The 24,393-nt window shown below is 37.5% G+C and overlaps 1 protein-coding gene across 7 annotated transcripts in view; it reads right to left on the minus strand.

Moving 5' to 3' along the window:
• Positions 1-24,393, minus strand: part of ATG10 (autophagy related 10) — a 243,037-nt gene that overhangs the window by 200,384 nt on the left and 18,260 nt on the right. The window lies entirely within an intron of this gene.

Consider the following 24,393-nt stretch of genomic DNA (forward strand, 5'->3'; position numbering starts at 1 on the left):
TAGTAATCCCTCAATAAGTGTTAGATATGAATAAATGTCTTAATAGTGTACATTATAATAACCATATATATGAGTGCATAGGAAGAGATTTTGAAGTTTACTCTCCAAACTGTTAACACTGGTTTTCTCCAAGGAGAAGTTTAGGACTGGGAATTGGCAGGGGGATGAGAGGTAGCTGAAAGGCACTTAAAACATTTTGACATATATGTCTAAATTACTTTCATTTTTAATAATATACTAGTGTAGATTTTTACAAAAGTATATGTGCATTTCTTATGAAATTTTAAAACTTTTTTTTTAATTTAGAGAAGAGAAAAGAACAGTAAACATTTATGGACCTCAAAAGCTATTGCAATTTCTATTCAGCTGACACCAAAAAAGATAAATCAAAGAATTGGGATAATGTGAAGCAGGTAATGTAACATTTTCTAGCCATTTCCAAGAAAGATACACAGACAGACTGTGGCAATAAAAATAGAAAAGACAGAAAAGAAGAGCCTGAATAATGAAATAAAGGGAAGAGAATGAAATCAAGCACAGATTCACAGACTCTGAGTCTAACCATTCAGGCAAACAAAAGCCCTACCTATCACACCTGAGAGAGGCAGTCACCCAGTGTCTCCTGACACATTTCCAGTGACACAGACAGCATGTGTCACCTTATATTAACCAAATATAGTCCCTCACTGGTCCTACTTGTCTCATCCGAAGTAACACATTTAAGACTCTCTCTTCACCAAGACTGACTCTTGGCTACATATTCTGGCTCCACTACCTTGTCTGGGCGAGCCCAGCCCTGCCCAGTGTGGGCAGAGAGCACTCCAAGGAGCAGGCTGCTACAGCTGCTCCAAATCTAAAGCAAATACAGCTAAGATTCTTTCCACTTAATGACGCCAACAGGTAGAATTGTTAAGACAATGTGGATGTACAATTGCATGACTTCTGACTTTGACTAAATTCTGCTTGGAGAAACAACATGTATTTGCAGGAGACAAATACTAAAGCATACTCGATGCAGGCTCAACTTAACTCTTTTGTACATAACTCAATGTTTTTCATCACTTCTTTCTTTGTCTTCAGTACAAACCCTTCACCAGCTCCTTCTCAGACCTTCCCAAGGTAGAGCTCACTACTCCATGTATGGCTGTGCCTCTAATTACTATTTACTGCATTTGCATGTGTTTTTTCTCATTATAATGTCATTAGCATGTGAGGGAGCCTGGTTGCCAGGGCAACCAGGAGTGGTGAATGCACAGCACAGCCTTTAATGAAAACTTAACCCTACTTCGTTTAATTCCCACTGTGTTTTTTGGCTCACTTCACTTTTGTGGTCGCAAGAATGGAAATATCCTGCAGTTACCCCTTCTTATGTGGTGCTGCTCCAAGGTCTTGGGAACCTTTGTGTTCCCCTGAACATACAAACAACACTTTATATTTCTCATAACTAACCTTGAAAACTTCCTCTGATAACAATAAATTCTCCTTCTGATCAACAGTGCTCACTCAACACAGTCCTTTGAATATCTAAAATAGTTTATTTTTCTCCAGACTAAATATTCTCAGGTTTTTCAAATTCGATGTTTTCTGCAGTCCTTATTCACCTAACGGCCCACCCCTGAAAACATTCTAAATTATCTGGTTGAGACGAAACTCACTCCTTCTATAGCATCCTGCCAATCTGGTAACCTTCTCAAAAGGAAATAGATTCGTTTGACATGACTTCTTTTTAGCCAGCCTACAAAGGTATGCTTATAAAAGCTAGGTGTAATAATAATAATAATAATGGTTTATCAGATCAAATCAAGATTTAATTTAAAACAAATCTCAGTCAGGCAAAAATGAGATGATATTTGGCATGAATAAAAGCAAAATCCTAAAACTAGGCTCAAAAATCCAGCTACACAAATACACGAGCTCTGCTTAGCAGCAAAGCACAACTTTAAGCCCCAAGATATAGATGCCTTCAAGTTCAATAGGAGCCAAAGTGTGACAGGCTGTCATGAAGAGATTTCTTAGAACTCAGTTTGTAATTGTTATACTTGCAAGATAAAGTAAGGAGAACAAGATCAACAGTATCGCAGAACTGTTTTAAGAAAGTAAATCTTGTATGAACCAGCAATTAATGACCACAGAAATCTATTATTTTCTGGTATCACTGTCTATCACAATATGAGGAAAGACAGAAATAGTGGGGCCAGCCACTGAAGTAAGGCAGCCTGAGGAGTTAGAAGCCAATAGGAATTGAGCTCTCACTTCTGATGGAGCATACGTGAAGAAGGGGACCAGTGAGAATGCTATTGTCCAACAAAAGCAGCAGCAATGATGGTAATGTTGTTTTGTCCAAAATGGTAGGCAGTAGCCACTTAAAATGCAGCGAGTGCAACTAGGAAACCACATTTTTCATTTTATTTAACTTTATTTAATTTAAATTTCAACTTGAATAGCCACATGTGGCTAGTGGCCACCATATTCTACGGCACAGCACATAAATGATGGGCTGCTGCAGAGTAAATGTTCTGATAACATTTTAAGATCAGACTTTATTCTTTAGCTTTCCCCCAAACAAGCAACTGAAGTGGGACCCAGCAACATCCGAGTCACAGTCTAGGAGGAGGCCCTACTATAGCATCCACTGTAGGCTGCATTCTCTACAGGAAAAGGCCCAAGTCATAAGAACAATCTGCCTGAGACCAGGGGTGGGAGTTTAGAAGGAGATGGGTGGTTAGTATCACTACAGACTTGAGAAGCAGTATGGCATAGAGTCAAGCACACAGACTTGAAAACCACACTGCCAGAGTTCAGAAACCATCTGTACAGCTATCTGGCTTAATCCAGCTTAGTCTGGTTCATCACCCTCCTGCCATCTATGCATCCCACTACTGCTGGCCCTTATCCCCCATATCAGTAAGGCATAAGACACTACACATGCCCAGTTGGTAAATATATTTCCTGAAACTTTACCCTCTCCCAGTCCTTGCTTTTTACTCCATTTTCTGATATCTCTTAGTTATTGAATTTGGGACCCATCACAGTTAGCATTCCTGCCTCAGCCTTCCAGATTGTCATATGATTCAGTCCAGTGCTTCCTAACCCTTTTCACATCATGACACATAAAAATTCATATTTGAACAGCAGTATAATGGAGTAAACTGTAAGGTATTTGGTGGTGTCTATATGAAAGCTGGTGAAAAAAATCTTAAATATATTTTCTTTATAGTATACAATTATTATAGTCAATTCCCATTCCTACTCCCAGCCCCAGGCTAATCTACTTTCTGTCTCTACAGCAAGGAGTATTTATCACTTTTCTCCATATGATGGAAACTCCTTTCTCATCACTAACCACAACTTGGATAATTCAAATCTAAACTGTACTTCAAAAGTGCCATCATTCAGTAAAACAAATAGATTTTCCTTTACTTTCATCAACAAATGAAATGTGAAAATTTCTTATGATAGTATGAATAATTGTAAATACAAATGAAAAGCTGCTTTAACCAGTGAAGCAGCTTTTCCTTAAGTATACAAGATGTTGCTCTACTTGTCTTAATAATCATTCTTTACTCTTCAAACTGTGACACAGACTAAATACCACAAGTGAATCTTTTTTAACTCCTTATTTCCAAGGCTGAATTTTTTGTGTGTGTGTGGTACGCGGGCCTCTCACTATTGTGGCCTCTCCCGCTGCGGAGCACAGGCTCCGGACGCACAGGCTCACGGGCCATGGCTCATGGGCCTAGGCGCCCCGCGGCATGTGGGATCTTCCCGGACCGGGGCACGAACCCGTGTCCCCTGCATCGGCAGGCGGACTCTCAACCACTGCGCCACCAGGGAAGCCCCTCCAAGGCTGAAGTTTTGACTTGAATCCATAAGTTTTATCAGTACGTGTGAATACGTTATCATGAGGTCCTGGCAATTTTCTATTAATTAAGTTCATTTATTCAGCTAATTATGTTTTTCTTTTTTTTTTTTTTGCTACACCGCATGGCTAGTGAGAGTACAGAGTCCTAACCATTGGACCACCAAGGAATTCTCTAAGCTTTTTTTTTTTAAAATATATTTATTTATTTTGGCTGCACTGGGTCTTCATTGCTGCGCGTGGGCTTTCTCTAGTTGTGGCGAGCTGGGGTTACTCTTCGTTGTGGTGCGCAAGCTTCTCATTGTGGTGGCTTCCCTTGCTGTGGAGCATGGGCTCTAGACGTGCGGGATTCAGTAGTTGTGGCTCGAGGGCTCTACAGCACAGGCTCAGTAGTTGTGGCGCATGGGCTTAGTTGCTCCGCAACATGTGGGGTCTTCCCAGCCCAGGGCTCGAGCCCTTGTCCGCTGCATTGGCAGGCGGATTCTTAACCACTGCGCCACCAGGGAAGCCCTAAGCTATTTTTTAAAGCCAAGTAACTACCTTTTAACAAATCTTCAAAGTAAGAATTGCTTACCAAAACAACTTCTAATTCTTTCATAAACTTTTGCAAAACTCTTTGTTGGACATCCTCTGCCCTTCAGTGGAAAGTTGTATTCCAATCCCATTTCTTCACATGAAGCCAAAAACAAATGTGAGTGAAGCAGCTTCAGTTACATTAGATTCTCCATTTTGATATATGAGACTATGTGAAACTCATATACAGGCAAACTTTTACACAACAGAGTTTTTCTGTGAATAAAACATCGTATTATTTGAATCTCAGTGTTTTCATGACTCTTGATGTGTGGCCGTTATGCCGTCCTGTCACTGCGGTCACTCTACCAGTAATACAAATTCAAGTATGTTTCCATAATACCTTATTTATTTCAAAGTATGAATTTACCACCTTCAGTATTTCATCCCCGGTAATTTGTTTTGGTACTTCTTTACAGAGAACCAATATTCCTCCTAGCGTTTCTCTTTAGGAATTCTACCTGTGCCAGAATTTGGCAGTTTCTAACATGTGTAGATTCACCAATGTGACATAAAAGCTTGTTTGATTTAATAATAATCTGGATTAATTTTGCCTTTATGCCATCTGACATATCATCAATACATTTACAAGTATTATTTGAGAGTGCCACCTTCTCCATCTCTTTTGCTTTACTGGCCTAAGTTTCTAGCCTGGCTGGTAAAATGACAGCTTCCATCCTTGTGGGAGGCAGTTCGGCTTCAGCTTTTAATGATGTGACCATGTAACTGGTTTATTTAGCTTAATCTAAATAAACTGAAATAGCTGGGGGTGAGGTGTCAGTGCAGTTTGCTTGGTACTGTGTCTTCATCTCATAACTTCTCCTGCCAGGAAGGCATTTAGGCTAAGGGGAAAAAGTCACAGGCACATACATCAAAGTTTGAGACGATTCGCATTTCATTACCTAACTAGTGACTTCAACGTTTTTTCATACTGTGTTTCTTTGTGAAACTGACGGCTTTCCAGCTCTAATAAAAAGTTATCCATTAAGATGGAAAAGTAAGTACAATATCTGTAAAATTTAAGTATTTGTTAAATATGAAGAATAGGGCCAATAGGCTTTTACAACCACATAAAACCTGTTTACAGGAATGAGAAATCTGTGTTCATTAAAATGTTTTAAAAACAAATTTCATGAAAATTCAAACAAATAGTCATTTATCACTCCAAAAATTAAAACTTTGAAATATTCACAGAATATATGTAATGCATAAACTGGTAGATATATGATTAAAATAGTTTGACAATTTATTTCCTGAAACTAGAAAGCCTTTTAATTAATCAACTTAATTAAATTACATTCAATGATTATTTGATTTTTAGAAAAAAATAATTTCCAAAAACAATAATTCATTACAAAATTCTAACAAGAATGTGACTTTGGCTAATTGTTAACACCAAAAGCAAAAACTAAGTATAAGTAAGTAAATAAATCAAAAGGCAACAAAATTCAATGTTTTATTTAGCAACACTTAGTATCAGAAAATGATAATAAAAGTAATAAAAACAATCATACATAAGTTCTGTCAGAAAAATTATAAAATGATGATGGTGATAGCAAAATTAAATTGAAATTAAAATACAAATATTTTACATGCATTAAAAAACAAAATTTTAAAAGATAAAAGCAACCCAAATATCCATCAAAAGATCAATGAATAAATAAAATGTAATATATATACAATAGAATATTATTCAGCCTTAAGAAGGAAGGAAATTATGACACATTCTATAATATGAATGAACCTTGAAGCCATTATGCTAAGTAGAATAAACCAGTTGCAAAGGACAAATATATGATTCCATTTGTATGAGGTAGCAGTCAAGTTCATAGAAACAAAAAGTGCAATGGTGGTTGGGCAGAAGGAGTTGTTTTGTGAGTAAAGAGTTTCAGTTTACTAAGAGGAAAATCTTCTGGAGAAGGGTGCTAGTAATGGCTGTATAACAATATGAATGTAGTGAATACTACTAAACTGTACTACTGAACTGAACCACTTAAAAATGGGTTAAGATGGTAAATCTTATGTATTTTTCCCATAATTTTAAAATATTTTAATTTAAATGCTTAAAATGGTACACTTTATGTTTTACATATATTTTTGTGGTATATATTTTATCACAATTTTAAGAATAAAAAAGAGCTTACTAATGACAAGTATATCACAAGTGTGTAATCAGACATACTGGAATGATTCAAGGTCTAATGTCAAGGGTAGGTGCAATATGACGTGGATACTACAGAGAACCTCCAGGTCACAAGTAACACACCTAAAGCTTTTTGGTCCAAAATAATTACTGAATTTAGTTTACATAGGGAGCCATTCAAATAATACTCAAATATCATTTCAACTACTATAAATTTCTGAATGATGGTACAAAACACTGTTAATGAATTATGACCGTAGTATCCTGAGGCCCCTTGTAGCCTGTTCACAGCACAGCAGTGGGCACAGCAATGTGCATGGCATGGCAATTAGGAAGCTCTGATCCAGTAGTCAACTTTCAGCTTCCTCTTGGATCAGCTTATCTCTCTCCCAAGCTCAGCATATTCTTGGACAATCCTCTGGGTAAGTCTCATTCCAGCTCAACCAGGGCTTGAGACCTGTGCTTCTTGCATGATACACCCAGGATATCTCCCTTCCGGCCTCCCACCCTCAAGGGCAGAACCCATAGAGTGGCTACAAAACAACTAATGCATCATAAGCAGCCTTAGTAGAAGCAGTATTCGGAACAAGGTGAATTATATGACCTCCTAACTGTAAGCCTCTATTTCTATGACTTATGAACATTTTTATGACTCGAGGTTATATAACACATAAATCTCAGCTTTATACTCTGATTGCTTGTCCAGGTATCAGCAATGAATAAAATGCATACCAAAGAGGCATGCCTCGTGAGGATTTTTAGTAGCACTAAGATACGCTAGGTAAAACTGAAAAGTAAATGAAATTTGTCAATTGATGCTCTCCCATTTCTACTTCCCCTTTGTTGTCAAGGCCCACATAATGTCCCATGGTGGTCCAAAATTCCTGATCCTTCAAAAGCGCCACAAAGTACGTAATTCAGCTTTCTCTGTTCTTTCCTTTCCTCCACCTAAAACCTACCCTATTTTAAAAAATATCTATTTGGCAATGGCCCACTTCCATTTGGACACAAGATCCTAGTCAGGCTTTTCTTATGAGATTTTCTTATGAGAATGTCAACACCAACTCTCACTCAGTGGTCACTAGAGCATATGGACCTGCACTTAATGGGAATCAGAATATCTCCACCTCAGGTTCTACTATGCAGCCCTTAGCTCATTAACCATTCAATACCATCAAGCTGTTCTGTTAGGGTATGGGAATTATAAATGATGGTCTTTCCTTTTTATTCAAATTTTAATATCTAATGTTATGTAATGGGGCAAAAGGACATAAATCAACATTTGAAAATCTCATCTTAGACCAAATGCTTTTCAAGCCATCTGTGGCGAAATATCAGGATTTTTATTTCCAATCTGTCATAGACATACTTTTGTGAAAAACACTAAAAATGGATTACTAGAAAAAAATAAAAATTAAATTTAAAAATCCAAAACATACAAAATACAAGCCCCAATTAAAAAAAAAAGAACTTTTTTTAGAGTAGTTTTAGGTTCACAGCAAATTTGATAGGAAGGTACAGAGATATCCCATATATCCCCTGCCTCCACACATGCATAGCCTCCCCCATTGTCAGTATCTTTTTTTAATTTATATTTGACAGACATAAAATTACTCTGTCAAATTACTAACAAGTTTCTAAGTACTTGTTTTCAATTTCTTTACTTATCTTCTTGCATTGGTGCCAATCTAGGACCACACTGAGTAGCAATGCTCTCTCATCCCAACCCAAATATCTACCTCCATCCTATCACCAAACAATCCTCTCCATAAAGAAGCAGGAAGACAGAGGATGCCATATGCTATGGTTAGTGAACAAGCTACTTGGGGTATACACACATCTGCCATCTATAGATTTCTAATTCATGCAAGATGATCCTTTTTCGTAAGCCATTCACCAATTGAACATACTTTCAGGTTTACGAGAGTAACACAGTCTAGGTGTCTCATATACACCTTTCATTTTGAAACCTCTCACTTTTTTAGGGTAGTTAAAATCCCTATTCTGGTTCTTGATTATTTACATAATAAAGATCCATTTAAATGCACATGCACTATACCCTCCTGAAGTCAGCAGGAGGTGAACATGAAGATCTGAGACCAAACTTCTCTGTATGTGTGCAAAGCATGTTTCCATTGTGCAACTGCTTTACAAATAAGAAATAAACGCTGGGTTTATAAGACTTGGAAGAAACGGTTTAATGGCCTTTGACTGTTTTCCATTACTGGAAAATTTACATGCTGAAAAGTAGCAAAAACCAGTGCAAAAGAATAAACAGTGGGCACACTTCAAGGGCTTGCTTCTTTTGAGGATCAGGAGTAAAATTGGGTTTTATTAGCTGTTTCATTAAGTTTTACTTTGAAGAAAAACAAACAGTGAAGGCATATGTGCAACATCTGATGAAAAAGGGATTTTATTCTAAACAGTCTCTACAAAACTCATTAATGTAACATTAAATGTGAAGACTTGTCTAGCAATTTAAGGATAAATTTACTCATTTCAGTTTATTTATAATTTCTGACACAGTTTATTTAACATATTCTAATCTTTAAATCACCATGTGCACTAAACTAATATATTAATTCTGTCTTTTCAATGACATTTTGCAATAATTATCTACAGCAACTGTTAAGGGCAATTAGTATATGAAGTTTGTACCAAATTCAATACCTAAAGATAATATAGCTGGATATTGATAACTTGGAAAATTCATAAAAACAGAACAGTTCATCTTAATCAAACTTCTAATTATAAATGCTTTTCTTATACTATAAATACACCTTTCAAGAAAAATCTAAATATAGGTGTTATTATAATCCAATATCTAAAATCTAAGCATCTAATATAATACTCAAATTATTAAATAAAAGTAAATGTTTTTTCCTCAGAGAAAATTTCTACATGCTGAATATTCATCATATTCCCACTGAAAGAATTTACTCAATTGCTGTTTTTCCATTTCAAGCCTAGGTGCTGTTAAGAAGCAACTAAAATTTGATAGCAGGAAAAAAATACATATATTCCAGTTCTTTTGTGTTGGCTACAAAATAGCATGGGTCTCTGGTATAGAGCAGATTAAACTTCAGCTTCTAACTAAGTAGATGAATTCTATATATATATATACATTTTTTGCTGTACGCGGGCCTCTCACTGTTGTGGCCTCTACCGTTGCGGAGCACAGGCTCCGGAGGCGCAGGCTCAGCAGCCATGGCTCACGGGCCCAGCCGCTCCGCGGCATGTGGGATCTTCCCGGACCAGGGCATGAACCCGCGTCCCCTGCATTGGCAGGTGGACTCTCAACCACTGCGCCACCAGGGAAGCCCGATGAATTCAATATTAAACTATAAGTTGGGGGTTAAGTCCACAGTCTTTGAAAGCAGACACACGTTGGTTCCAATCTTGACCCTGACTCTTACCTAAAGACCAGGTAACCCTGGACAAGTCACTTAATTTCTCTAGTCCCACATGCTTCATCTGAAGTAGATATAACAACAGCTAACTCATAGAGACATTGTAAGGATTAAATTAAATGAGGTATATGTAAATAACAGCACAGTGATGGTGCTTTGAAAATAGACTTTCCTCTATAGAAAAAAATTTTTACTGATTTTAATCAAAGTAATTTAGTACATAATTTAAAAAGTCAAACTGCCTAGAATGCAGTTAAAACAAAAATCAGCAGCCCCTTTCTTACCCCTCCCCATACTTTGGTCAGCCTACCCAGAGGCAACCTCTTGTAACTTTCCTTGCTATATCTTCTGCCATTCATCTCCAAATTCCATGTTTTCTGTATATAGTTTTCTCCTGATACATAAAATTTAGATATTATCTATTGATATATTAGGTAGATTATATACATTCAAATTCAGTGTGACCCCCAAATTAAAACACCAGGATCTTTAAACAATGACTTCTGGGGTAAATTCATATTAGAAAGAATATGTAGAACAAACAGTCTCTGTTTTAAGAGCCTATGCAGTCCAAATCAATTGTAACCTGTGATTAAGGGGTCTACTCCTCAGAGCAGAAATATGAAATGAATTTATTTTTTCCAATAACTGCTCTTAGCTTTCCTGTGTGGAATCTCCTTTCCCACCTGATAGGTGTGGCAGATTGATTGCATTAGTGACCCCAATTTTTCACATCTCCCTATATCTTGTCCTTTGGTAGTGCCTTTCCACACTGACTCTGAGCTTGGCCCCCCAAGAAAAGCTCAAGTAAAGGTCTGAAAGAGTGCTTGAGTGTTTCTACTTTCTTCCTTTCGACCCTAACCACTGCTATGAGAACAGGCTCAGGCTAGCCTGCTGGAACACGGAAACAGACTGAATCACCCCTCTTAGATGAGGCCCTCTTAGACTAGCCAGCTCCCAGCCAATACTCGGCTGGATTGTAGATATATAAGTAAGCCCTATGGAGATCAACTGAGCCTGCCACAGATCAGCAGAACTGTCCAGCCAATTTGTAGGTTTCTGAGGAATAATAAATGGTTATTGTTTTAAACCACTAAGTTTTATAATGACTTATTATGCTGCAATTCCTAACTGATATATTAGGGATCCTTAAACAACAACTTGGTCCCAATCTATAACTTTTTAGATGCTTTCAGTTTTTAGAACTCAAGACTTCAGAAAATTAAGACTCAATCTTATATTATTTTTGTTTTTTGGGGTTTTTTTTGCAGTACGCGGGCCTCTCACTATTGTGGCCTCTCCCGCTGCGGAGCACAGGCTCCGGACGCACAGGCTCACGGGCCATGGCTCATGGGCCTAGGCGCCCCGCGGCATGTGGGATCTTCCCGGACCGGGGCACGAACCCGTGTCCCCTGCATCGGCAGGCAGACTCTCAACCACTGCGCCACCGGGGAAGCCCTTTTTGTTATTCTGAAGATTTCAGACTCAAAATCAATTTGAAGTTCTTTTTTCCCTGTAGTTCAACCCACACTCTCTGCTGCTTAGAATGGAGAAATGAAGCACTGTCTTGCTCAGAGAAACCTTCTGCCCCTTACTACTTCGTCCAGGAGCCCATGGCTTGAGAACTGGAAGCAGGAAGGAGAATCATCCCCTTGCTAAACTGGTTGCAGTCACAGTCCTCTCCTTGTTGTTTGCTGTTGCTTCTCTGGCTGACACTGACTGCTCCTGCGTGTGGCAGGCATGCAGCTGCTGGCTCCCTCATGAGTGATTAAATGGGCTCTTCAGAATATCCTGCAGGGACATTTATCTGATCTAGACAGTAACCATCCACCCTACCACTGCTGAGTTCCCTTTACACCTCCTGGCTTGAGCAGGACAATGGAAAAATAGGTCCAGCACAGCTATTCTCTGAAGTGACCATATTAAACAGATTGAACAGTGTCCCCTGCTTCCCACTCTTACTCTCAACTCCCTTTAGCCTTGCTCCAGCAGAAAACAGCAGATCAGCAAGTCCATGGATAAGGCAATGCTCAACTAGGCAATGAAATGTCCCCTCTCCCAACTGTAAAGTACTCCATACTTCACAAGTGGTTCTTTGGAGAACAAAGAGAGGTTTGTGAGGGAGGGAATTGTTTCTCAGTACAACTCTGCACTTCTGCTCGCTGAATCCTATTCTCATATTGGGGTGGGGTGGGGGATCCCAGTTCTTCAGGAATGGTTCCTCTGAGCAGTCTCTGCAGGCAGGTTTCTGACCCCAGTGGCTAGTAGATTATTCATAGCAATCCAAATATAGAAAATCAGTTACTCAAAAGTCTTTTGTCCTCAGCTTGGGGCCTTAGCTGCAATTCAGAAGCAAGATAAAAAGGTCCCACTCAATACACTGTTATATGGTTATTTTAAAATCTAAAGTATGCATTAAATTCTACTATACTGCATATAATTATGGAAGAATTCCATTTTTACAGAAATGCCAGTTTTATTAAAAAGACTGCCCTGAAGAGGTTATTTGAATGCTACTTATTAACTTTCTATGTAAATTTTATGGTGTTTTCATGGATCCTAATTCATCAATTAAGGTATGAAAGAAGAACATTGGCATTTTTTTTAAATTTCTCATGTTTTTTCAAATAAAACTTTTTGTCTAATAAAATTCTTCAGACAAAGTGTAGGTTTTTCTTTTTTCCAGAAAATCAGATATTCAATCATCCATTTAGCAAATACCTGTTTGTGTACCTACTTTATACCCAATGATATTCTAGTTACTTTGGGCATATCAGCAAACAAAATAAAGATCTCTGTCCTCATAGCCTGAGCAGGGAAAGAGAGACATTAAACAATAAACATAATAAATAACTAAATTACTGAGCATGTTAGAAGCTGAATAATAGTATGAGAAAAAGAAAATGTAGAAGAGGATAAGGGAAATCAGGAGTGAGGCTGTAGGTAGGTGGACCAAGTAGTTTGAAATATTGAATAGGGTGGTCAGGGAAGCCTCAGAAAGAAGGTGACACGTGAGGAAACACGTGGGATGGGAGGACAGAGGGATGGGGGCAGTTAGTCATATCTGGAAGATGAGGGTTCTAAACAGAGGGCCCAGCCAATTCAGAGGCTCCCAGGAGGCAGTGTTTGTCTGGTGTGTTTGAGGAACAGCAAGAAAGTCAGTGTGCCTGGGTGCCCTAATATTATGAGGTTATGAAAAGGAGTGAAGAGTAATATAGGCGGTAAACCGAGAGTAAGGACACCAAATGAAAAAAGTATTTCAAGGAGAAAAGAATGATCAATCCTTGTCAAATACTACTAAAAGATCAAAGAATTTACCAGTGAGCTTAGCAGCAATAAATTTAGAGGTCGCCGATAACATTACATAATAACATTGGACCCAATGATTCATTCTACTAAAAAGGAATTTTACTATTTAATGAAAATTCTTGTAAAACAAATAGGTTTTTAACTACTAGTCAATGACCCATTTATTTCAAACAATATATTATACAATGAAATGAAGTACAATGAGATGCATTTACACAAATAAAAAACCTGGCAGAGGGCTTCCCTGGTGGTGCAGTGGTTAAGAATCCGCCTGCCAATGCAGGGGACACAGGTTCGAGCCCTGGTCCGGGAAGATCCCACATGCCACCAAGCAACTAAGCCCGTGCACCCCAACTACTGAGCCTGCACTCAGAGCCCGCAAGCCACAACTACTGAGCCTGCATGCCACAACTACTGAAGCCCACACGCCTACTGCCTGTGCTCCGCAACAAAGAGAAACCACTGCAATGAGAAGCCCGTGCACCGCACTGAAGAGTAGACCCCGCTCGCCTCAACTAGAGAAAGCCCATGCGCAGCAACAAAGACCCAATGCAGCCAAAAATTAATTAATTAATTAATTAATTAAATTAAAAAAAAAGAAATGCATATAGAGTGCTTACTACACTCAGCACCAAAGATATAGAAGTGAGGGTACAGAAACAAAATTCCTGCAGTCAAGGAGCTTTCAGACTACTGTGGGGAATCAGGCAAGTATACAGATAACCACCATACAAAATTGAGCGTCAATTATATGAAACTACAGAGAAGGGGCAGGCTTCTAAGCCAAACTTGAGGGTGGGGTTACCTATCTGCTTAAATTTAATCTCAGAAAAATATGTAGTGATTATGGGCAAAAGACTTAACCAAACAAATCACAAAGGAAGGTACAATAAACTAATAAACATATGAAAAGGTGCTCAAATGAACTAGTTTTTAGGAAAATGCAAATTAAAATCATCCTGTGGCGTCAGGAGGCAGGACTTCAAATCTTCTCCAAAAAACAACTGGAAATTATTCAAAATTGTTTAAAAAAAAAAAAAAAACATTTCAGGATTCTGGTAATCAACCAAAGTCAAATAACTTAGTAAGAAGTACTTATTCATGAAACACTGTTGAAACTAGGGTAAGAACAGTGGGACTCTGTGACACTCCTGCCTGGGGCTGCTGCCATCCCTCCCCTGTGGTCAGGTGGTCAGGGATAGGGTTCTCCCTGGACCATAGGCTAGGGCAGCTTCAAGGCCAGAGAGGTTCAATTGATCTGGAGCCAAAGATGAAAATATGCAGTCCAGCAGCATCGCCAGCAAATGTAGCAATCTCAGGAGCAAGTCTGAGGTAGCCATCCCAGTTGGGACAAGCAACCTCCCGACAACAAAACCATAAAGGTAATAGGTAGATCCTGGAAATGAGAGACCACAGAGGGGCTTGAACTCTGCAAACCACCCTGGCTGCCTCCACCCACATGCCTCAAGAAAACCATACTGTCCTCAAGTCCTGGGCTGATGGTGGAGCTGCTCACATGAACAGAGGACATGGAAGAAACTAGAAGGCAGGGCAGAGTAGAAACCTGCCTGAACTTTGAATGTGCTCCCCAACACACATATAGATGGTTTGGGAAGGGTGGAAGTCTTACTCCATCCATCATGCTCAGGTGTCCAAGCATAACCTCGGACCAATCACTGACCATAAAGTTATGCATAAATGAATGTTGAGCAAACAAAGCCAGACTCAAAATAGTGCATCTTTTTTAGGCGTGAGCTGTGTATGCTTAGCTAAAGACCCTAAACTATATCCTGAAATAATGGAGAATCACTAAAGGATCTTAACCAGGGAGTAATGGATTGGAAATGCGTTTTATAACATCACTCTGTCAAGGTGGAAGTCAGATTGGCAGAGGGCGAGATCAGAGACAGAAAGCAGAAACAATGGCCTGAGCCAAGACAGTGGCAATGGGAAAGGAGGGCAGAGGAGGCAGAGGTAAGCCAATGTGAGAGATTTTTAAAGGTGGAATAAACTGATATAATGATCCATCAGGTCTAGGTATTGAGGAGACAGAGGAATGTAAAAGCCTTCAGGTTTATGGCCTGAGCCAGAAGGATGGTAGAGCCATCTACTAAAACAAAGAAGTCAACTGACAGGAGGTTGAAAGATGAGGAGCTCAATTTTCGGAGCTTGAGGTTACCGAACTCTAATTGTGAGATCACTTATGTGATTAAACTTTGTACAAAGGCTATTATTTAGAAGCAGATAAATAAATGGAAATTTGGGACTGTAGTGGTCCAAAGACCTGGGTCCTTGCTCCAGTGGTAGCTCAGACTTGGGCAGGTCAATTGTTATCTCGGTGTCCAAGTTTATTCATTTATTTAAGTTATCTTGACACAAAATGAAGAAAAAAAGACTACCCCATATACTTACAAAGTGTTGTCAGCCTAAAAAAGGATGCTGTAAAGCAAGAATACATGTGATTGCTGCTATAGCATGCAATTCGTTCTGGAAGTTGTCACTAAAACAATATGACCAAAATGAAGCCATATATATTGGAAAAGAAACCATATTTTTGCTATGTCAGATGACATGGAAAGCACCAAATAATTATTTTTAAAAGCACTAGAAGCAGTATGACAGTTCATTTAGGTAACCAGTTACAACATATACCTAGCAGAATCAATCTTTAAAGTGAACACCTATTCTGTTCCTAAAAGGGAAGATAATGTTTTAGATATGTAATTTCACTCCAATATTTTAAATTTAAAAGAACAACCATTAAAATCCCATTTAGGAAATTTAGCAACACGTGTTTAAGAGGACCTAAAAATGAAAGTCTACACATGAGGGAAATTCACCAAAACAATCACAATTGTATTAGGGTAATGTGATTCTTTTATGATTTTTTTTTTCTATTTCTACAAACATTCAAGATCAGGGTAATGCTGTCTGTAACTGGAGGCCCAATCCAAGGCTTTAGAAATAAGCATTTTTCGAGTTCAAGCATGAAATTAACTCATAATAGATCAGAGCAGATGGGCAAATTACCCTAAAGAGACAGAATAGCTCCCCAGTCTGCAAGATTTGGCTATAATCAAATGGTGACTTAAAGAGACTGGTCAGTCATTAAAACTTAAAAAAAAAAAAAAATGAGATCAGTGGAGGAAACATTAGCATTGCCCACTACACTATTCAAGAAAGAGATTTCCTACCCTACATATCATTACTTTAAACAACTTGGCCTCAAATGGTAAGATTATCCCTACTGCAGAGCCAGATGTATGATGCCACTCTTAGATTATGCCACTAAATATTTCATTCATATAACTACACATGAGAATTTGTACTCATTCTGTGTTCACGCAATTGTGATTTGCCCACTTACAAAACAAAATGAATCATCACAATGACAGGAGCATTCCAGTTCATTTGACAATTCTATTCATTATAAATTAATAAATTAGATTCTGATATATATATATATATCAGGATACAAATGTCAAAGGATATATATAATTAGACATTGCTCGATGTGGATCCCTCTTTGAGAGACATTCTATCTGAATTCCATTCTATCCATTCTATTCTATCTGAATCTGAGGGTCAGATCCTGGGCTTGATAAACTTACCAGTGTTAACTCCCTAGGAGACTTTTTGAAATAGAGTCTGCCAGCCTGCCCAACAAACCCAAACATCACTGTTAGCCAAGAATGTGCTTTTAATTGTTAAATGTGCACAATTACTCTCACTGTTTAAGTTCAATTGATAAATTTGTAAAGTATTACAGCTTTCCTTTCTGATACTCTTGATAGTCTTTAAAAATGGTGTTCAAAAATATTTAATTCACAAGTAATACAACTTGTTCTTCTTGAAGTGATTGCTTAAGATTTGCATATGCTTAAGTGACAGATCATATCATAACACACAATAAATTATGAATGAAAAACCTAGTGTAACTATGAGTCAATGTTTGTTACAAAAACACAGCATGCTGCTCCAAGTGCATTTTTCTCCTAATCTCCAAAGATAAACTAAAAAAACTCTACTTTAGTCTAATCAAGAGACTATGTGAATGCAATATATTTAATCTTTATCTAGTGACATTTGGGGCCAGAAATGATATTTCATTAACTCACAGTAGATGACTTAAACAAATACAGCATTACACTAAAACTAATAGCAATAACATGCTCACAGCCACCCTAAAAAGGATTAATACTGGGATATATAAAAAATGTTTTTAATAAGCTGGAGGAAGAAGAATAAAAGTTAAGCAAAATTAAGTATTTCAAGCCAACAAATGTATTTATTTGTTACTCACATAAAGCAATATTATACTTAAGAAACCTGTGGGAAACGTCTATTCTTTTCATAAACCTTAAAATTGTCACTAAATTTTAGCAAAGAATCTGTCTAAGGATATTGTGTACATAGAGATCAAAAAGTATAAGAGGATAGTTAATATTTCACCTTTAAAATAGAAAGCCTTACTTCCAACAACTCAATGTATAAATACCACAAAAATGAATGCATAGGCAAAGTAAAATAACTGTATTTAAGATATTAATTCCATTATTTACTCTTGAATTTGATTATGTTTCTGATAGAACTAGCCAGTAGGATTTATATAATATCAGCAAATTGGAGACATGATGAAAAATTAGTCTTACTAGACACACATAGAAAGCATTTTTAACTCTCTTTAATAATGTCGTGCTTCAAAATAAAAGAAATGAAATCTCTTAACAGAATGAGGCTATGTAATTCAAGATGGCATCATCTAACGGAAATTCACCCCCCAATTCTCTGTTTAGTTCTCTACTTTATAAATCCCTAAGTCAAAATTTGTAGAAATAATGGGTGAACTTCGAAGATGTCATGCTAAGTGAAATAAGCCAGTCACAAAAAGATAAATACTGTATGATTCCCCCTATATGAACTACCTAGAGTAGTCAAATTCATAGAAAGTAGAAGGGTAGTTGCCAGGGGCTGGGGAAGGAGGAATGAGGAGTTAGTGTTTAAGGGGTATAGAGTTTTGATTTTGCAAGATGAAAACAGTTCTGGAACTTGGTTGCACAACAATGTGAATGTACTTAAGGCTACTGAACTATACACTTAAAAATGGTTAAGATGATAAATTTTATGTTATATATATGTATTTTACCATAATTTTTTAAATAAATAAAAATTTGTAGAAATAATATTTTATGTCTCTAGAGTCTTTTTCTGAGATTATTAATTTTAATATTAATGATAAATTTAGAGTGCACTTGAAAAACCCATAATTTTAAGACATATGGGGGAAGGTGAAAAAAGAAAGTCAACTTAATTGAGATATATCATGTCACTTCATGATACATGCTTTAAAACAGTATATTCCTGGCTGTGAGTTGGTAATTGTGGGAGCTAAGTGATAGGTACATGGGAATTCATTATACTATTCTCTTTGCTTTTGTATGCTTAAAATTTTTCATAGTAAGACATTAAAAAAAAGATATCTGTGCAAATAAACAAAGTGAGAAATTCAGCACGGCAGCAGGATTGATGGGAAGGGTAGGGTGGGTTTTCTAACAAGATAGTGTTAAAAGATGGAATGAAGTAAGATATGGAAATATTTTAGAATCTATTTTAAAAATATGAATTTGATGTAATTAGGATAATGTTGAAGGGTTTTAAGAAAATCAATGTGAATTAATCATAGTGAAAGACTACTGAAAGGAAGGAATTAAAACGGAATTAAAAATCAGGAATCAAGGGCTCCCCTGGTGGCGCAGTGGTTGAGAGTCTGCCTGCCGATGCAGAGGACACGGGTTCGTGCCCCGGTCCGGGAGGATCCCACATGCCGCGGAGGGGCTGGGCCCATGAGCCATGACCGCTGAGCCTGCGCGTCCGGAGCCTGTGCTCCGCAACGGGAGAGGCCACAACAGTGAGAGGCCCGCGTACCGCAAAAAAAAAAAAAAAATCAGGAATCAAAAAGAAATTCAAATTGTTTAAATTTCTAAGAATAAAATTTTAAATTTTTACTCTATATAAATTAGGAAATAAGCCCTTTCAATAAGGGTTCCTAAGCTGTCAGGGAAATAATCAAAATATTTCTAGTGTGCTGCTATGAAATTTCAAAATATAATCAAGTAGGTTTAACTGAAGAGACAGGGGTTAATAGGGGGTGAGGAGCAGAGGCCTTTTAATTCTTCTTTAAGAATAACAGGACTTCCATGGCGTTCCAGTGGTTAAGACTCTGTGCTTCCATTGCAGAGGGCATGGGTTTGATCCCTGGTCTTGTAAGGTCCCTCATGCCGCCTGCATGCCGTGCAATGCGGCCAAAATAAATAAAATAAAATAAAATAAACAATTCTTCTGCATATCATTGTAAATCAAAGTAAATCAACTATACTTCAATTTAAAATTTTTTTAAAAAAACGAGTAACATACAAAATAATCTAGTTATTTGTATAAAATTTAATCTCAAAATTAGTATTAATAGAATAGAATATTTTGTTTTCAGTACCTGAATGGTCTCTCTTCCTGTTTCTGCTATACAAAAGTGAGAGAATATAGTTGAAAAGCTATGGGAAATTATTTTATCAATAACCTGTAAAAGGTGATATCACAGAACTAATGTACTCATATCCAGTGAGTAAAAACACAAAAACAAAAGAAAAAATTTTAGAAGGCAAGTTGCTTTGAAGTTTTAAACTGCACAAATTCCCAAAAAGGCTCTGAATCTAAGACAAGGCTAAGAACATATGCTATCATGAATAAAGTTTAGGGTGAAGAATAAATTGTGATGACACTGAAGAAAAGGAAGCATATATGTAATATACAAAGAAGTAGAGAGAACAGTACCAAAATTAAACCTACATACACATTACTTAGATTCAATATATGTCATGATTTTGCCACATTTGCTTCATCTATCCCTGGTATATTTTTTTCTTTGCTAACATCATTAGTATCATTTTATACCTTAGTCCATAATCAAATATCCCCAACTGTCTCAAAAAAGGTCCTTTTACAGTTGATTTGAGTCAGGGTCCAAAGAAGGTTCACACATTACATTAGGCTATGTCTCCTGATTTCTATTAATTTAGAGTAGTGCTACTCAAAATGTGGTCTGAACTGGTGCCAATTCAAGAACTAATTGTAAATTACCAGTCCCAAAACTGTTCTCAATCTGCAAACTCTTTGCTATGGGTCAATAAGATAAATTCAGAAAAGGAAAGTAAGGACTTGGAAACTTTCATAGCAAGTTGACACTGTCAACACACCCAAGTGCATGGTCAGTGGACCCATCTAGTGAACCAGGCTGGTAATCTCACCCTCCCGTGATTGAGTCTCACATGATCTGAGCTGCACACTAGTTTTGCGCACCGGGACAGCTTACTGGTCGCTGCCCCAAGGATATTTTAAAAACAAAACAAAACAAAAAACTGGTCCTTAATTCTAAATAGTTAGAAGTGCAGTCCTCCTCCTCACTTCTTTATCCTACCATTAACTTTTTAAGGAAACTGGGTCAACTGTCCTTTAGATTTCTGAATTTTTCTATTTGCTTCCTGTGGTGTCAATTAACTTGGTCCTCTATCACTTGTCTTCCTTAATTGGTTCTATTCAGGTTTATCTTTGGGGGCAAGAATATTCCATAGACTGTGCTCTGTGATTCAGGTTATAAAACTTCAGAAAGTACATAATATCTGGATATCCTATTTTCAGTAATGATAAGATTGAATGCTAGGTTCAGGTAGTGATAGGTCAATCCCTCTTTTGTAAATTTCACATCAATTTTTCACCTTATATTTTCATCTACTGATTATTGTTGACTAATTCATTTCATTAGGGATTGAAAAGTGGTGACTTTCTAATTCTATCATCCTTTCCATATTTATTAGATGGAATTCTCAGGGAAAAAACAATTTTCCTTATCAAATTAGGCTATTTAGTTACTATGAGATATAATTCATGCAGGAAAGACAGGATAAATGCTTATTTCTTTCCTTTTGACTAACAATTTTCAGACCAAGGAGTTGATGAGTTGATGCCCTAGATAATCCCAATGGTGTTCAATGAGTTAGGTTTGGAGTCTCTTCTGCTCCACTCACTCTCTCTCTCTCTCTCTCTCTCCCCCTCCCTCTCTCTCTCTCTCTTTTTCCCCACCCCCCCATCCCTCCCTCCTTCTCTAACATTATGAGCCCATGGATTTTTAAGATATATACAGACATATATTGGAGATATAAAGGGCTAGGTTTCAGAACTCCACAATAAAGCAAATATCAAAATACAGCAAGTCACATGAATTTTTTGGTTTCCCAATGCATATAAAAATTATGTTTACACTATATTAAATGTGCAATAGCATTAGGTCTAAAAACACATTGTATGAACAAAAAATACTTTATTGCTAAAAAATGTTAACCATCATCTGAGCCTCCAGTGAGTCATAATCATTTTGCTGGTGGAGTGTCTTTTCTCGATGTTGATGGCTGCTGACTCATCAGGGTGGTGGTCACTGAAGGTTGGGATGGCTGTGGCAATTTCTTAAAATAAGACAACAATGAAGTTTGCAACATCAACTGACCACTTCTTTCACCAACGATGTCTCTGTAGCATGCAATGCTGTTTGATAGCATTTTACCCATTTTGAATTTCTTTCTAAACTGGAGTCAGTCCTCTCAAACGCTGCTTCTGCTTTATCAACTAAGTTTATGTCATATTCTAAATCCTTTGTTGTCAGTTCGTCACAGCATCTTCACCAGGAGTAGATTCTATCTCACGAAACCACTTTCTTTGCTCATCCGTAAGAAGCAACTCCTCATCTGTTCAAGTTTTATCATGAGATTGCTGTAAGTCAGTCACATCTTCAGGCTCCACTTCTAATGCTTGTTCTCTTGCTATTTCTACTACATCTGCAGTGACTTCCTCCACTGAAGTCTTGAACCCCTCAAAGTCATCCATGAGGATTGGTCAACTTCTTCCAAACTCCTGTTAATGTTGACATTTTGACTCCTTCCCATGAATCACAGTGTTCCTAATGGTACCTAGAATGGTGAGTCCTTTCCAGGAGGCTTTCAATTGACTTTGCCCAGATCCAACTGAGGAATCACTATCTTTGGCAGCTATAACCTTACGAAATGTATCTCTTACAAAATGTGACTTGAAAGTTGAAATTACTCGAACCATGGGCTGCAGAATGGATGTTGTGTTAGTAAGCATGAAAACAATATTAATCTTGTATATCTCCATCAGGGCTCTTGGGTGACTAGGTACATTGTCAATGACCAGTACTATTTTGAAATGAATCTTTTTTTCTGAACAGTATGTCTCAACAGTGGGCTTAATATGTTCAGTAAACCACTTATAAATAGATGTGCTATCATCCAGGCTTTTTTGCTCCATTTATAGAACACAGGCAGAGTAGATTTAGCATAACCTAAAGGGCCCTAAAATTTTCAGAATGATAAATGAGCACTGGCTTCAACTTAAAGTCACCAGCTGTATTAGCCCCTAACAAGATAGTCAGCCTTTATGCCTTTGAAGTTTTGAAGCCAGGCATTGACTTCTCCTTTCCAGCTGTGAAAGTCCTAGATGGCATCTTCTTCCAATAGAAGGCTGTTGTGTCTACACTGAAAATTTGTTGTTTAGTGTAGGTACCTTAATTGATGATCTTAGCTAGATCTTCTGGATAACTTGCTGCAGCTTCTACATTCAGCCCTTGCTGCTTCACCTCACACTTCTATGTTATGGAGATAGTTTCTTTCCTGAAACCTCATGAGCCAACTCTGCTAGCTTCAAACTTTTCTTCTGTAACACCCTCATCTTTCTCAGCTGTCATAGAATTGAAGAGATAGGGCCTTCTTCTGGATTAGGCTTCGGCTTATGGGAAGTTGTCCTGGTTTGATCTTCTATCCCAACCACTAAAACTTTCTTCTTATCAGTAGTAAGGCTGTTTCACTTTCTTATCATTTGCATATTCACTGGAGTAGCACACTTAACTTCCTTCAAGAGCTTCTGCTTTGCATCCACAACTTGGCTGTTTGGTGCAAGAGGCCTAGGTTTTGATCTACTCAGCTTTTGACATGCCTTCCTCACTAAGCTCAATCATTTCCAGTTTCTGATTCAAAGTGAAGATAGGCAATGCTTACTTTCACTTGAGCACTTAGAGGCCATTGTAGGGTTATTAATTGGCCTAATTTCAATATTGCTGTGTCTCAGGAAATAGGGAGGCCCAAGGAGAGGGACAGAGATGGGGCAATGGCCAGTCAGTGGAGCAGTCAGAACACACACATTTATTAAGTTCGCTGTCTTAATGGGCAGGATTCCTGGCACCCCCGAACAATCACAATACTAACATCAAAGATCACTGGTCACAGATCACCATAACAAATATAATAATGAAGTTTGAAATACTGTGAGAATTATCAAAATATGACACAGAGACACGATTGAGCAAATGTTGTTGGAAAAGTGGCACCAATAGACTTGCTCGAGGCAGGGTTACCACAAAACTTCAATTTGTAAAACATGCAATATCCATAAAGTGCAATAAAGCAAAGTGCAATAAAACAACGTAACCCTATAATGTGTTTCAAACAATTGCATTCATTGTTATTTACCATCTTCTGCTCCCCTTATTGTAAAGAATTCAGAACAATACACTACAGACCATTACAGTATATTTGGTGCTAATAGATTTTCATGAAGGTTTCTGAAAACCTAACTACAATTTCATTCATAGCTTTATTTCTATAACAAAAGATGCTGAAAATTTCAAACAACCAACTAAAACTTATAACCACAATGTAACTGTCCACGTGCCAGAAACTGTGCTAAACTTTTTGAATGCAAATCTCATTTAACGTATACAATAGCCATGTTAGGTGAGTATTACTATTATTCCTATTTTATAGATAAAGAAAATGAAGTTTGGAGACATTAAGTAATTTGTCTAAAATCCAGTTAGTAAATGGTAGAGTCAGGATTTGTACTCGGGTCTATCTAACTCTGAAGCCCATGCTATTAACCACTATCTTTAATATCTGACAGACCATCATGTTAAACAATGGCTCTCAACAAAAGTGTACTGCCTTCCTAAAGGGTTTGGAGATGATGGGGGTAGGAGCACA

Source organism: Phocoena sinus, chromosome 3 (assembly GCF_008692025.1).
Source record: "Phocoena sinus isolate mPhoSin1 chromosome 3, mPhoSin1.pri, whole genome shotgun sequence".
Classification (NCBI taxonomy): Eukaryota; Metazoa; Chordata; class Mammalia; order Artiodactyla; family Phocoenidae; genus Phocoena; species Phocoena sinus.